At 43.6% G+C, this 17,167-nt stretch overlaps 1 protein-coding gene and 1 long non-coding RNA gene across 2 annotated transcripts in view; both read right to left on the bottom strand.

Moving 5' to 3' along the window:
* Nucleotides 1-17,167, bottom strand: part of LDB3 (LIM domain binding 3) — a 291,111-nt gene that overhangs the window by 87,109 nt on the left and 186,835 nt on the right. The gene's annotated exons all lie outside the window — the stretch shown is intronic.
* Nucleotides 1-17,167, bottom strand: part of LOC143770073 (uncharacterized) — a 44,259-nt gene that overhangs the window by 12,713 nt on the left and 14,379 nt on the right. The window lies entirely within an intron of this gene.

Genomic DNA, 17,167 nt, shown 5'->3' with positions numbered 1-17,167 from the left:
AAGGGGGGTGATTTAAACTTTTATATTTTTAATATTTTTTTCACATTTTTAAAAACTTTTTTTTTTCACTTTTGCCATGCTTCAATAGCCTCCAAGGGAGGCTAGAAGCAGGCACAGCCCGATCGGCTGTTATGTAGCTGAAATGCAGGTGTGCTGTGAGCGCCGACCACAGGGGGTCGCTCACAGCAGGCCGGCATCAGTAACCATAGAGGTCTCAAGGACCTCTATGGTTACCATCCTGATGCATCGCCGATCCCCGATCATGTGACGGGGGTCGGCGATGACATCATTTCCGGCCGCCCGGCCGGATGCGGTAGTTAAATGCCGCTGTCTGCATTTGACAGCGGCATTTAACAGGTTAATAGCGGCGGGTGAATAGCGATTTCACCCGCCGCTATTGCGCGCACATGTCAGCTGTACAAAACAGCTGACATGTCGCGACTTTGATGTGCGCTCACCGCCGGAGCGCACATCAAAGCAGGGGACCCGACATGCGCAGTACATGTACGGCGCATGTCGCGAAAGGGTTTAATCTACTCAGCTCCTTCTGCTCTATAACATGCTGCCTGCAGATTGAAATGCAGTGTCAGTGGGACAGATACCCTTTAATAAATAAGGGATACCTGAAGGATTCACCTAATTTCATCCAATGCAGCATGTGATTAGGATATGTCATCACTTTATGAAAGGTGATGATCCATCCCCTCGATCTCAGGTTAGGAAAGGGTCTTAGAGGCTGGACCTTACCAATCATTAAAGTGAACCTGTCATCAAGATAGACGCTACTGCGCATGCGCAGCTGCAGGCGCCATTTTGCTGGAGCTACATTTTTTCTTAACCCCTTTCCGACATCGGGCATAATAGTACGTCGATGTCGGACAACCTTCCTTTGATCTGGGTTCCGGCAGTGAGCCCACATCTTTTCAGGCACATGTCAGCTGTTTTGCACACAACAGCCGCGGGAGGAATAGCGAACCATTTGTGGCTGTTAACCCATTAAATGCTGCTGTCAAACTCTGACAGTGGCATTTGGCAAGCACGCTGGAAATCCCACCCATCGGTGTCCGTGTCACATGACCACGGGTCACCGATAGGTTGGCATGACAACCAGAGGTCTCCAGCAGACCTCTATGGTTGCCACTGCCAGATTGCTATGAGTGCTGCCTTCTGCTACATACAGGCAATCTGATCATCGCCTATATATAGCAGAGCTGATCGGGTTATGGCAGCTTCTAGTCTCCCATGGAGACTATTGAAGCATGCCAAAAGTAAAAAAAAAATGTTTTTAAAAATATAAAAAAATATAAAAGTTCAAATCACCCCCTTTTGCCCCATTCAAAGTAAACCAATAAAGTAAATCAAAGATGCACATATTTGGTATTGCCGCATTCAGAATCGCCCAATCTATCAATATAAAAAATTTAACCTGATCGCTAAACAGCGTAACAAGAAAAAAAGTCAAAATGCCAGAATTACATTTTTTTTGGGTCACCACAACATTGCATTAAAATACAATAACGGGCCTTCCATGCTGCCTTTTCCTTAACAATATTCCGCTCAAAGTTACCCCCTGGCTAATGGACCCTAACTATGTAGATGCTTTTGGACTTTGGGATTCCCTGCCTAATGTCACAATCTCCCAATTTTTGTCCAAACAGGTTCCCTGTACTGATCATTGGCCGACCAATGCGACAAAACAACCCTCCAACTTCCTTCAGAAGAGCCATACTCACCACATCATGTCAAAACTCAAATTAATCGAGAGACAACCCCCTGATTGGCTCTGGCTTGAATTTCTGGTTAGATTGAAATCGCCAATTACTAGACTGGTCTCCAAGTTATATGCAAACCTCTTCAAGACCCCAAACCAATTTAAACCTCTATATCTCTCTTCTTGGGAGTCAGAGTTAAAAATTACACTATCCCCCAAGAAACTCAACAGGTACTTGCTAACTCTCACGGGTTCTCCAGATGTATCTTATTACAAGAGAACGGGTTCAAAATTCTCTCCAGGTGGTACAGAACCCCGGAGCGACTATTTCACTTAGGGCTAACGGATTCTCCACTGTCTTGGAGATGCTTACAATCTACAGGGACCCTACTACATATTTTTTGGCTCTGCCCGGGATTATCACAATTCTGGACTGACATAAATATATCTTTACACAGTATGGACCTAATGACGCAAGATCTGACTCCCCAAGATGTATTACTTTCCCTCCCCTCCTCTATTTTTAAGCCAGCGAAACACGAGCTGCTCCCCATTTTATTGGCAGCTGATAAACACCTAATTTCTACACATTGGAGGCAACCAGCTCCTCAAACGCTGAAAGAATGGATTTCACAGGTTCATGACCTGTATCGCTTAGAAGAACTCTCTAGTTGGGAAACACGCTCCCACAAGAAATTTCAAACCTCTTGGCTTCCCTGGATTAAATTTTCATCCCCCCCTGCCGGGCTTGGATGATCTTTCCTCTGATACACATCTCTATCTTTGCCGGAATGCTTTGCTTTGCATGACTTTTACCTTCACCTCACCTCTCCCCTCCCCAGACCCTCTGATGCGATGCCGTGGCCATGCCCGCCACCTTGCTGTCCAGCCATTTTGCCTGACTCATCTTTTATACGAGTCACATATCCTTCCTCAACCCTCAGAAACAAATAATTGCTTACGTAAATTCCTACCGTCACATCTCATAGCCTTTATTTTCTATCTATGGTCAATGCTTAAATTTAAGGCTATTTTCTCTAGACCTGAACAAGTTGTTAATGTTTTTATGCTCACTTGTTTTCTTCCAGCTATGCCTGTATTGATTACATTCGTCTTTAAGCGCATTTTAGTCTCTACTGAATCAGCGCACATCTGAGATATGTATGTGAGCTTATATGTTTTGATATTTGTTTTGTTACTTGAAAACTTAAATAAAGAATTAAAAAAAAAATAAATACAATAACGGGCGATGAAAAGATCTGTCTGCACCAAAATGGAGTCTGTAAAAATGTATCGGAAAATGGCACAATTTATTTTTTCAACAAATTTTGGAATTTTTTTTCACCACTTAGATAAAAAAGAACCTAAACATGTTTAGTGTCTATGAACTCGTAATGATCTGGAGAATCATAACGGCAGGTCAGTTTTAGCATTTAGTGAACCTAGCAAAAAAGCCAAACAAAAACAATTGTGTAGTTGCACTTTTTTTGTAATTTCACTGTACTTGGAATTTTTATTCCATTTTCCAGTACGCGATATAGTGAAACTAATGTTGTCATTCAAAAGTACAACTCGTTCTGCCAAAAACAAGCCCTCACATGGCTGTTTTGACCAAAAAATAAAAAACTTAAGGCTCTGGGAAGAGGGGGGGCAAAAAATGAAAACACAAAAACGAAAATACCTCTGGGGTTTAAGGGATAAAAGACCACAATTTTAATTGAGAAAGTGCAGTATTTAGTATAGGAGGCAGGTCACTGAAGATTCAGTGACCTGTCATTTAAGCACTGAAGGATGACTATGAGGCCAGAGCACCAAAAAAGACCCCCACACAGGTCCACCCAGGAGCACCTCATTAATTCAACGCAGGTATCATTTTTATCAGTGCAACAGCGCCAACCTGACAATGCAATGTAGTTTACTTAGCTAAACCCTGATGACAGGTTCGCTTTAAATGATGACACATCCTCGAGATTTACCAGCATCTAATCTGTTTAGAAATATTCCTTTACATAAATCTTGGTATAGCTATAACAATTAAAGCTCTTAAATACCTTTTTAAAGTAGTTTCACATAATGCATGCTGAAACTAATAGCACCTATTTCAGTGAACCAGTGCAGCAAGTTATAAGCAAGACTGGCCATGTGTCTTTGAATGGAGCCACTCCCAATTTACCCCTCCCCCAACTTTTTTCAATTCCTTGAGATGCCTAGGAATAATGAGGTCATAAAGTGAATATCTTTTATAAGGATTTATAGTAAGATGCATTAATTTCCCATCCTAATCTTGGGGCATAAATAGGGGACACATCTAGCTCAAGATATATTTCCTGAAAGAGATTTCACAACATAATTCAAAAATCATCTGTGAAATGATCTGTCCTTATTTTCTCATTTCCTACAAAGAAAAAGTATTTGATTGCCTATGTGTCACGTGATGTTTTATAAACGGTCCTATAAAAAATGAAATCTTAACGCATGGATGGCAAAATAATGTTCAGTAAATAATCATTTGACCTTTAATCTCCATATTGGCCTAGTTCCAAAGTTGAAAGCCCCAAATAGGCACTGATTGTAAAATTAATAATTTGTTTTATGTACAAAATCTAGTTTGGTTTGCGAACCTGAAAACAGCTCATGAAGTTGGGAAATAGGAAAAAAATAAAGATTATAAATGTGAAATCTGTTACCTGGAAGGTGAAAAAGCGGCAGCAGGCGGGGCATAAGACTGAGCAGCAGCTGGAAGCGGTGAGCCTGGGTACTGTGGGGTATATTGCTCTGCAGAAGCGGTTTGATATGCTGAAGCAGCTGGCACGTTTGCATAGTCTAGGCTGATTGGTGCTGGTGCATGCTCAACTGGGCTACTGAGCAAAGTGAAACATTGTTACAAAACCTTTAATTTCATTGTATTACTTTAGCTTTACTATAATCTCAGACATGGAGAATGCAAAACTTTTTTTCTTTATAGCATCCAGTGGCATTTAAAAGTTTGGGCACCGCTGGTCAAAATTACTGTTATTGTGAACAGCTAAGCAAGTTGAAGATGAAATAGTCTCTAAAAGGCCTAAAGTTAAAGATGACACATTTGCTTTGTAATTGATAAGTCTGAAGTCACTCTATGTGAATGCAAAGAATCTCCTCCCAGTGCATGCACTATGTGCTGCAGAGGTTTGCAGGTTTCTGAGCCGGGAATGGTGTTGATGTATGCGTTATGCACACTCCTGACCAGAACCTGACTAGTGGGCTTGACTGAGGGCACTGGACTGCCCACCCAGTGGACGGCCGCGTCACTGGACGGAGCGCGGCCTCGCTCTATACAAGTGTATGGAGCGTGGCCTCGCCCACTAACAGGCTTTGGCTGGGAGTATGCATAGTGCATACGTACCCACTTGTCAGGGCTCAGAAACCAGCGAATCCATGCAGCACACAGTGCGTGCTCTGGGGGGATTCATGAGACTGACCGGTCATACAGACTGACCACAAACTTATCAATTTAGACCGGACAATTCTTTTAAAGCTTGTTACCAGTTTTCTGGTTTTAAAAAGTCCCACATTTTTGTGAAACTCACAGTCAGCACCAGTACATTCCTGAAAACTGGACAGAATTTATCAGGCAGAGGTCTAGTACACTGGCCTAAAGTTTATTAATTAGCATCATCTTACTGCTGCAAACTATTTGTTACAACCAGTGTATAAAGTGTCAGCCCTGATAAATTCCCCCTACTTTTCTCTGTATTAGAGAAAAAAAAAACAACAACTATAAGGCCAGGTTAAACATTTGGTTATTAATAATTTTGCATCACATTTTTCCTGATACAGAGCTTAAAATCCACTGTCAGGCATAGCCATATAGAAAAATATATTATCCAATTGTGTCAATTTACATACAATTTACTTTTTAAATTCTTCCCAAAATGTGACATACATGTGCCTTCCACATTGGGCGTGGATGTTTGGCTTGATTTCAAGAAATGTACCCATTTCACACAACTCCTGTGTGTTGTACACCCAGCACCTTCCTCTAGAGCTGGCACTGATCGCTGCTGTTTAGCCATTTAGATGTACCTACCAATCTTTAACAATGGAATTTAAATGGTCACTAACTGTGTGAAAGCCCAATACTGCCACCTACACAATACAATTGCGGGGTACCATTGTGATATCATGGCAGGCGAGGGCCTACTGAAGGCCCCTGTCACTGCCAGCTTATTCATTTCACTATAATGCAGCTTCAAATCCCCTGGGAGGAATAGAGAAACATTTTTTAAAAATGATATGAATTAAAATGTAAAAAATATACATAAAAAATAAAATAGGTATAAAAAATTAAGCCAACCCATTTTTGCTATCCAAAAATAAATACATTTACCGTAAATGAATTAAAAAATTTGTATTTTCCCATTTATCACCACATACAATTAGTTAACCCATACAGCAAATTTGTTGAGGATCAAAAACAATTGAAATGCAGCAATTTACATTTTTGGATCTCGTCACCAACTGGAAAAAAATGCAATAAAAAGTGATTAATAAATCTTATGTACCCAATAATGGTTCCAGCAAAAACTACAGTTCACCTGGCAAAACACAGCTTCAATGATGAAAAAATAAAAAAGTTAAGAGTCTTTGAAAATGTCCACAATTTATCAAAAGCTAGAGGAATATCTGCCAAATACTGTTTGTTTACGCATGTGATAACAATCATTCTTCTTATGTCTGCCCTGTAGGGTAGGGTGGCAATAAGAAAAACTTTTCTTACAAAGGAAAATATCCAAGCCCATCTATGTGTTGCCAAAACCTATATCAGGTCTACCAAAAGAAGTGGGAAAATGTGATATGGCCTAATGACCTAGGTTGAACTTTTTGGCCATAATTCCAAAAGGTATGTTTGGTCCAAAGCCAAAACTGTGCATCACCAAAAGTGGTGGCACGGTGGATGAAACATTAATCTTTTAAGCTGTTTTTTGACAGACGTACCAAGGGCTGTAGTCCAGTTGGAGAGAATTTCCAAATATTACTCAACTTATGCATCAGATCCTTTCAGACTGTAATAAAAGTCTAAAGATGAAGAAAAATGGCATCTTCAAGCATGACAATGACCCTAAGCATACCAGCATACCTCCACATCAGCAAAAGAATAGCTTCGCAAGAAGATAAAAGTTTTGGAATGTCCTACCCAGAGCCAAGAATTCATAGTTAGTAAGTAAGGCCGAAAAAAGACATTTGTCCATCCAGTTCAGCCTATATTCCTATATTCCATCATAATAAATCCCCAGATCTACATCCTTCTACAGAACCTAATAATTGTATGATACAATATTGTTCTGCTCCAGGAAGACATCCAGGCCTCTCTTGAACCCCTCGACTGAGTTCGCCATCACCACCTCCTCAGGCAAGCAATTCCAGATTCTCACTGCCCTAACAGTAAAGAATCCTCTTCTATGTTGGTGGAAAAACCTTCTCTCCTCCAGACGCAAAGAATGCCCCCTTGTGCCCGTCACCTTCCTTGGTATAAACAGATCCTCAGCGAGATATTTGTACTGTCCCCTTATATACTTATACATGGTTATTAGATCGCCCCTCAGTCGTCTTTTTTCTAGACTAAATAATCCTAATTTCACTAATCTATCTGGGTATTGTAGTTCTCCCATCCCCTTTATTAATTTTGTTGCCCTCCTTTGTACTCTCTCTAGTTCCATTATATCCTTCCTGAGCACCGGTGCCCAAAACTGGACACAGTACTCCATGTGCGGTCTAACTAGGGATTTGTACAGAGGCAGTATAATGCTCTCATCATGTGTATCCAGACCTCTTTTAATGCACCCCATGATCCTGTTTGCCTTGGCAGCTGCTGCCTGGCACTGGCTGCTCCAGGTAAGTTTATCATTAACTAGGATCCCCAAGTCCTTCTCCCTGTCAGATTTACCCAGTGGTTTCCCGTTCAGTGTGTAATGGTGATATTGATTCCTTCTTCCCATGTGTATAACCTTACATTTATCATTGTTAAACCTCATCTGCCACCTTTCAGCCCAAGTTTCCAACTTATCCAGATCCATCTGTAGCAGAATACTATCTTCTCCAGTTGAAAATCTATGGGTGATCAAAAAAGGGCACTGTACACAGTTGACGCCACACAATTTGACAGTTCTGGAGGGCTACTGCAAGTAAGAATGGGCAATAATTGCCAATTCTAGATGTGCCATGCTGATGAACTCCTACGCAAAAAGACTTAATGCTGTCATAAACTCAAAGGGTACTTCAACAATTAGGGTGTGCATTTTTATGCATCCACATTATTGTAGTTCATTATTCTTCTTTTTTCACTTGAGAAGATTTTAGTTTGTATTTCTCTTAAAATGAATTGTACAGATTATACATGACATTAAAGGTGGAAACAATTCTGAAATGATTCTTCTTGTTATGTTTTTTTTTTTTACATCACAAATATTTGCCATTTTTTCAAAGGTGTGGAGACTTTTTAAATCCACTGTAACATGGCTGCCTGTATAGGTTCCTCGAAAAAGTGTGTGCTTAACGCACGCTGTTGTGATTAAGTGTACTGTTTTTCTGTTACTTTGCTTAAAAATTAATGAACAAACAGGATTTGCCATTCAACCCATCAAAAAGTTTCAGTTCCCAAAATGGAACAAATGAGAACATCAACTAAAGAACATTATTTGTTAATGATTGTATTGTCACACTAGCATACAGCAAAATAGGATAAAATATGAACAGATAATCTTATTGAAAGTACTCTTGCGCACTATTTGTAGTATATCTTTTTTGTGGTTGTTTATGTCTAATTTAGAATAAAAGTTAAGTTTTATCCATTTGTCATTGAGTTTTCAATTTAGTAGAAAAACATTAAAAAACTATACCATGATGATTGGACTGACTCGCAAGGTAAGTCAATAACAAAACTTAATATGAAAAAACTCTAAATTTGTTAAAGCTGCTGGTTTAGTTCTAATTTCCCACACAAATAAAGATATGAAAAGATTTTCAGGATGTTATTTGTATCTTGAAATGGAGTAATTAAAAATACAAATCTTTTCACAAAAAAACAAGCCTTCATATGGCTACTTGGCTTGTCTATGGCTAATGTGAGATAGCACTTACTGCATGTTTTGGGGGACACTCGCTTGGAAACAGGATAAATGCACACGGGCATGGTTTTTAACACAAAACAGTCTATCCGGTTTATTCAGGTATCATAAACTGCAACCACGAACAGTTAATTACATCACTTCATATACGGCTTCATCTCACAAACACTAAACATGCTGGACTTTGCCCAGTTGCCATGGGTGACCGCATGCCGCACAGTTCATCAATGTCCATGGAACACAACAAGCACCAACAGTCTGTTCCACTGGCAGATACTTCTCTGCCGTTATAATAGCCCCCTTTCCAGGTGTTACCTTTCTGGAGCTCCTGCTCCACACGCTGGCCTCCTGTCAGTCCTTTCTCCTGGGGAGCTGCCTTACTGGGTCCACCAACTTGCCTGGCAGGCACACATCAGTCAGTTCCAGACCCACCGAAGGATGGTAGCTCCCCAACGCAGTGCCTTCACACTCTGCACATTAGGCCTTTCAGTGTGCTCTACAAGACGTCCATCCCCACCTGGCACCATCCAACACACAGGCCACTGTGTTTGCCGTTCAGGACTTATGTCCCCACTTGGTACCATCCAACACCCAGACCACTGCATGTGCTTTTCAAGATGTGCATCCCCACTTGGGACCATCCAACACACAGGCCTCTCAGTGCGCTATTCAGGGATCCGATCCTACTCCCAGGATCTCCCAACACACAAGTCTCTCAGATCCATGGATTCTCAGTGCACTATTCAGGGATCCGGTCCACACACAGGACCTCCCAACATACAAGCCATCCAGGGTCTACACACTCTCCATTACATAGACCATGTGAGCACACCATGGTCACATTATGTATCTGTAACCACTCCCATAGGTGGGAGGTGTGTGGTTAGCCAGACCCACCCATCTCTCCAGCTAACCCTGCAAGCCTCCCTTTACAAACTATACAAACGCTTGTGGGACTACATGTCCTAGAACAACAACATTACTGTCCTACAGTGCAGACTCCCTCTGTGACATATACGGGCCATGTACAATCCTGACGGTCACTGTTTCACCATCATAATCACAGATATGCCTCCATGCACATCCCGAGGAGCACATACAACGCCTCCTAGCTGTAACAGGGGTCACTGCATCCCAATAAAAGGGGTGGTGTCGCTAAAATTGGGCAGTAACCTGAACAGGGATAGTTGCCCAAAAGGGGGTGGAGTCCTGGGGAATGGTAGTTTCCCAAAAGGAGGCGGAACTTCCCAAAGTTAAAAGGGTGGTGCAGATGGGCTCTTACCAGGGGCAATTGTGCTATGCAGGTCCATGCTATACTGCGAATTGCTCAGTCAATGAGTTATCGTGACAGTGCCCTTTTTGGCTGGATGGAGAATGGGTAATGGGACTGATAGACCCGGGGAGTGGAGTGATCTTACTGAGGGCCCCTCCTGAATGTTCGGTGTGGCCTGGAATGGGGTTGAGAGTGAATGGCTCTGGTGGGGATGTTAAAGGACTTTGACAGCCTACCTCTATATTGATGCGACTGAGGGGTCCACGTACCATGAAGTGACGGTAGTCCCAGACTTGCTGTATACTATGGTAATAGGTCAGGACTTGGAAGCCCTGTGGGAATGGTGGATACAAGGGAAAGTCTCTGTAGAGATAATGTGTATAGGAGGTAGTAATGTGGAGAATGTGCCCCCTAGAGTTGACAGTCCTAAGGTAGGCATGACCAAAGGAAATGGTGGACGGGCCCAACTTAGTGACACGACGATGGCAGTAATACCTCCCAAAACTGACGGGTTGGACATACGGATGACCAGAGGAAAGGATGCATCTGCTCAACTTACCTGAGGTCCCCTGAAGTGTACGACAGTATGGCTGATCCTGATGTGGTAGATAAAATGAGTGGAGCTGACACACGGTTAGAGAGTGACTTGAGGGTTCACTGTACTGTGGGGTATGACACAGACTCTGGGGGTGACTGTGACTCTGAGAAAGTAAGGGTAAAGTACAGTAAAGAAGAGCCCCACAAGGAGGGCAAGTTCTCCCATCACTGGAGGAGCAAGGGCCACAAAGAAGTTGTTCAAGTGACTCTGGCTGATAATAGAAGGTCGTGTACTTCTACCTCCCATGTGAGTTCTCTTTCAGATACTGAAGAGATAAGGAAGGTGACGTGTTGTTGCCTGTAGCAACCGCTAGGTTGGAGTTGGATGACCTGTCAGTTGGTGGTGCTGATCGAAAGGAAAACCTGGAGAGGGCTGATGGAGCGCGAATCCACGATGATGACAGAGAACAATCCTGTCATAGGCCCGCAACTGCGGAGACAGGAAGAGGTGAGATGGCGGAAGATGGTGAAGGCTCCAAAGGACCTGATGCGGAGGAGCTGGGGTACCTGGATACCCAAGAGAGGGCCGAAGATCCCGTTGCTGAGTCGCAGGTGAAGACAGAGGGTTCAGGGGTGGAGGAAGCCATCAAATGAGTAGGTCCTGAAGCAGATACCTCCTCGAGTGATGAAAGCTCAACCAATCCAGAGGTTGGAAGAAGCGAGTTAAGAAGGATCCCGGAGACAGTAGAAGCCCGCCATATGAAGCAAGAGGAGCTTCGGAAACGGCTGCTGAGTGCCGAGTGGATGCCTTGGAGAAAGAGGTGCCTGAGCCCAGAGGTCACTGTTGTGAATTTGGATTCTGGGCTCCCCCGGTGGCTACTGGTGGAATTGAACTTGTGACATCATCTTCCCTGTTCACCTGTTCTGATTAGATCTGGGTGTCGCTATATAACCTGGCTTCTCTGTTAGATGCTTGCCGGTCAACAATGTTATCAGAAGCCTCTCTGTGCTTGTTCCTGCTCCCAGACATCTACTAGATAAGTTGGACATTCGTCCATGTTTTGTTTTTGTATTTTGGTTCCAGTTCACAGCTGCAGTTTCGTTACTGTGTCTGGAAAGCTCTTGTTGATCAGGAATTGCCACTCTGGTATTATGAGTTAATGCCAGAGTCCTAAAGTAATTTCTGGATGTGTTTTGTTAGGGTTTTCTACTGACCATGAAAGTATGCTTTCTGTCTTCTGCTATCTAGAAAGCGGACCTCAAATTTGCTAAAACTATTTTCCTGCTGCGTTAGTTGTTTCATCTCATATCACCGCCAATATATGTGGGGGGCTTCTGTCTCCTTTTTGGGCATTTCTCTAGAGGTGAGTCAGGTCTTATATTTCCCTCTGCTAGCATTATTTAGTTCTCCGGCCGGCGCTGGGCATATAGGGATAAAAAGTAGGACATGCTACCTGGCTACTTCTAGATGATGCGGTAGGTTTAGTTCATGGTCAGTATAGTTACATCTTCCAAGAGCTTGTTCCTATTGAGGCTTATGCTAGTTCTCTGGCCATGGAGATCATGACAGTTTGACCGGCCCACTAAAGGGTTAAAATCCTTGGCTGAGAAAGGAGAGAAATAAGAAGTCTGCTGAAAATTTTTTTTTTTTTTTTTTTTTTCTCTAGTAGTTAGTGTGCTCTTAATTGGATCACTTGCCAGTCTGTCTATGCTGCAGTCTTTCTTTTTTTTCTCTCTCCTTCTAATCTTTGAATGGCTCTATGTTCACCTGTCTATAATGGATCTACAGAGTGTAACTGCAGGTTTGAATAATCTCGCCACGAAAGTACAAAGTTTGCAAGATTTTGTTGTTCATGCTCCGGTATCAGAGCCGAGAATTCCTTTGCCGGAATTCTTCTCAGGGAATAGATCTAGCTTTCAGAATTTTAGAAATAATTGTAAGTTATTTTTGTCCCTGAAATCTCGTTCTGCTGGAGACCCTGCACAGCAGGTTGGGATTGTGATTTCCTTGCTCCGCGGCGACCCTCAAGATTGGGCTTTTGCATTGGCACCAGGGGATCCTGCGTTGCTCAATGTGGATGCGTTTTTTCTGGCCTTGGGCTTGCTGTATGAGGAACCTCATTTGGAACTTCAGGCAGAAAAAACTTTGATGTCCCTATCGCAGGGGCAAGATGAAGCTGAAATTTACTGCCAAAAATTCCGTAAATGGTCTGTGCTTACTCAGTGGAATGAGTGTGCCTTGGCGGCTACTTTCAGAGAGGGTCTCTCTGATGCCATTAAGGATGTTATGGTGGGGTTCCCTGTGCCTGCGGGTCTGAATGAGTCCATGACAATGGCCATTCAGATCGATAGGCGTCTGCGGGAGCGCAAACCAGTGCACCATCTGGCGGTGTCCACTGAGAAGACGCCAGAAAACATGCAGTGTGATAGAATTCTGTCCAGAAGCGAGCGGCAGAATTTTAGACGGAAAAATGGGTTGTGTTTCTATTGTGGGGATTCTACTCATGTTATATCAGCATGCTTTAAGCGTACTAAAAAGCTTGATAAATCCGTTCCCATTGGCACTTTACAGTCTAAGTTTATTCTATCTGTGACCCTGATTTGCTCTTTGTCATCTATTACTACGGACGCCTATATCGACTCTGGCGCCGCTTTGAGTCTTATGGATTGGTCCTTTGCCAATCGTTGTGGGTATGATTTAGAGCCTTTGGAGACTCTTATTCCTCTGAAGGGGATTGACTCCACCCCATTGGCTAATAATAAACCACAATACTGGACACAAGTGACTATGTGTATTAATCCGGATCACCAGGAGACTATTCGTTTTCTGGTGCTGTATAATCTACATGATGATTTGGTGCTGGGATTGCCATGGCTGCAGTCTCACAACCCAGTCCTTGACTGGAGAGCTATGTCTGTGTTGAGCTGGGGATGTAAGGGGACTCATGGGGACGTACCTTTGGTGTCCATTTCATCATCTATTCCCTCTGAAATCCCTGAGTTCCTGTCTGATTATCGTGACGTCTTTGAAGAACCCAAGCTGGGTTCACTACCTCCGCACCGTGAGTGCGATTGTGCTATAGATTTAATTCCGGGTAGTAAATACCCAAAGGGTCGTTTATTTAATCTGTCTGTGCCTGAACATACTGCTATGCGAGAATATATAAAGGAGTCCTTGGAAAAGGGACATATTCGTCCATCGTCATCTCCCTTAGGAGCCGGTTTTTTCTTTGTGTCAAAAAAAGACGGCTCTTTGAGACCATGTATTGATTATCGGCTTTTGAATAAAATCACGGTTAAATATCAATACCCATTGCCGTTGCTGACTGATTTGTTTGCTCGCATAAAGGGGGCCAAGTGGTTCTCTAAGATTGATCTCCGTGGGGCGTATAATTTGGTGCGGATCAGGCAGGGGGATGAGTGGAAAACCGCATTTAATACGCCCGAGGGCCACTTTGAGTATTTGGTGATGCCTTTTGGTCTTTCTAATGCCCCTTCAGTCTTCCAGTCCTTTATGCATGATATTTTCCGCGATTTTTTGGATAAATTTATGATAGTGTATCTGGATGATATTCTGATTTTTTCGGATGATTGGGACTCTCATGTCCGGCAAGTTAAGAGGGTTTTTCAGGTTTTGCGGTCTAATTCTCTGTGTGTCAAGGGTTCTAAGTGCGTTTTTGGGGTTCAGAGAATTTCCTTTTTGGGATATATTTTTTCTCCCTCTTCCATTGAGATGGATCCTGTCAAGGTTCAAGCTATTTGTGATTGGACGCAGCCCTCTTCTCTTAAAAGTCTTCAGAAATTTTTGGGCTTTGCCAACTTTTATCGTCGATTTATTTCTGGTTTTTCGGATGTCGTTAAGCCATTGACCGATTTGACTAGACAGGGTGCTGATGTTGCTAATTGGTCCCCTGATGCTGTGGAGGCCTTTCAGGAGCTTAAGCGCCGTTTTTCTTCTGCCCCTGTGTTGCGTCAGCCTGATGTGACTCTTCCTTTTCAGGTTGAGGTCGACGCTTCTGAGATCGGGGCTGGGGCAGTGTTGTCGCAGAAAAGTTCTGACTGCGCCGTGATGAGGCCTTGTGCCTTCTTTTCCCGTAAATTTTCGCCCGCTGAGCGGAATTATGATGTTGGGAATCGGGAGCTTTTGGCCATGAAGTGGGCGTTTGAGGAGTGGCGCCATTGGCTCGAGGGGGCCAGACATCAGGTGGTGGTATTGACTGACCACAAAAATTTGATCTATCTTGAGACCGCCAGGCGCCTGAATCCTAGACAGGCGCGCTGGTCATTATTTTTCTCTTGGTTTAATTTTGTGGTGTCGTACCTGCCGGGTTCTAAGAATGTTAAGGCGGATGCCCTTTCTAGGAGTTTTGAGCCTGATTCACCCGGCAACTCTGACCCCACAGGTATTCTTAAGGAGGGAGTTATCTTGTCAGCCGTTTCTCCAGACCTGCGGCGGGCCTTGCAGGAGTTTCAGGCGGATAGACCGGATCGTTGTCCGCCTGATAGGTTGTTTGTTCCTGATGATTGGACCAGTAGAGTCATCTCTGAGGTACATTCTTCTGCATTGGCAGGTCATCCTGGAATTTTTGGTACCAGGGATTTGGTGGCAAGATCCTTCTGGTGGCCTTCCCTGTCACGAGATGTGCGAGGCTTTGTGCAGTCTTGTGACGTTTGTGCTCGGGCCAAGCCTTGTTGTTCTCGGGCTAGTGGATTATTGTTGCCCTTGCCTATTCCTAAGAGGCCTTGGACACACATCTCGATGGATTTTATTTCAGATCTGCCTGTTTCTCAGAAGATGTCTGTCATCTGGGTGGTGTGTGACCGTTTTTCTAAGATGGTCCATTTGGTTCCCCTGCCCAAATTGCCTTCTTCTTCCGAGTTGGTGCCCCTGTTTTTTCAAAATGTTGTTCGTTTGCATGGTATTCCTGAGAATATCGTTTCTGACAGAGGAACCCAATTTGTGTCTAGATTTTGGCGGGCATTCTGTGCTAGGATGGGCATAGATTTGTCTTTTTCGTCTGCTTTTCACCCTCAGACTAATGGCCAGACCGAGCGGACTAATCAGACCCTGGAGACATATCTGAGGTGTTTTGTGTCTGCTGACCAGGATGATTGGGTTGCTTTTTTGCCATTGGCGGAGTTCGCCCTCAATAATCGGGCCAGCTCTGCCACTTTGGTGTCCCCGTTTTTCTGTAATTCGGGGTTCCACCCTCGATTTTCCTCCGGTCAGATGGAATCCTCGGATTGTCCTGGAGTGGATGCGGTGGTGGAGAGATTGCATCATATCTGGGGGCAGGTGATGGACAATTTAAAGTTGTCCCAGGAGAAGACTCAGCTTTTTGCCAACCGTCACCGTCGTGTTGGTCCTCGGCTTTGTGTTGGAGATTTGGTGTGGTTGTCTTCTCGTTTTGTCCCTATGAGGGTCTCATCTCCTAAGTTTAAGCCTCGGTTCATCGGTCCGTATAAAATATTGGAGATTCTTAACCCTGTTTCCTTCCGTTTGGACCTCCCTGCATCCTTTTCTATTCATAACGTTTTTCATCGGTCGTTATTGCGCAGGTATGAGGCACCGGTTGTGCCTTCCGTTGAGCCTCCTGCTCCGGTGTTGGTTGAGGGTGAGTTGGAGTACGTTGTGGAAAAAATCCTAGACTCCCGTGTTTCCAGACGGAGACTCCAGTATCTGGTCAAGTGGAAGGGATACGGCCAGGAGGATAATTCTTGGGTCACTGCATCTGATGTTCATGCCTCTGATCTGGTTCGTGCCTTTCATAGGGCCCATCCTGATCGCCCTGGTGGTTCTGGTGAGGGTTCGGTGCCCCCTCCTTGAGGGGGGGGTACTGTTGTGAATTTGGATTCTGGGCTCCCCCGGTGGCTACTGGTGGAATTGAACTTGTGACATCATCTTCCCTGTTCACCTGTTCTGATTAGATCTGGGTGTCGCTATATAACCTGGCTTCTCTGTTAGATGCTTGCCGGTCAACAATGTTATCAGAAGCCTCTCTGTGCTTGTTCCTGCTCCCAGACATCTACTAGATAAGTTGGACATTCGTCCATGTTTTGTTTTTGTATTTTGGTTCCAGTTCACAGCTGCAGTTTCGTTACTGTGTCTGGAAAGCTCTTGTTGATCAGGAATTGCCACTCTGGTATTATGAGTTAATGCCAGAGTCCTAAAGTAATTTCTGGATGTGTTTTGTTAGGGTTTTCTACTGACCATGAAAGTATGCTTTCTGTCTTCTGCTATCTAGAAAGCGGACCTCAAATTTGCTAAAACTATTTTCCTGCTGCGTTTGTTGTTTCATCTCATATCACCGCCAATATATGTGGGGGGCTTCTGTCTCCTTTTTGGGCATTTCTCTAGAGGTGAGTCAGGTCTTATATTTCCCTCTGCTAGCATTATTTAGTTCTCCGGCCGGCGCTGGGCATATAGGGATAAAAAGTAGGACATGCTACCTGGCTACTTCTAGATGATGCGGTAGGTTTAGTTCATGGTCAGTATAGTTACATCTTCCAAGAGCTTGTTCCTATTGAGGCTTATGCTAGTTC

The sequence above is a fragment of the Ranitomeya variabilis genome, chromosome 4 (genome assembly GCF_051348905.1).
Source record: "Ranitomeya variabilis isolate aRanVar5 chromosome 4, aRanVar5.hap1, whole genome shotgun sequence".
In the NCBI taxonomy this organism is placed as follows: domain Eukaryota; kingdom Metazoa; phylum Chordata; class Amphibia; order Anura; family Dendrobatidae; genus Ranitomeya; species Ranitomeya variabilis.
This window is presented reverse-complemented; position numbering and strand designations above follow the sequence as displayed.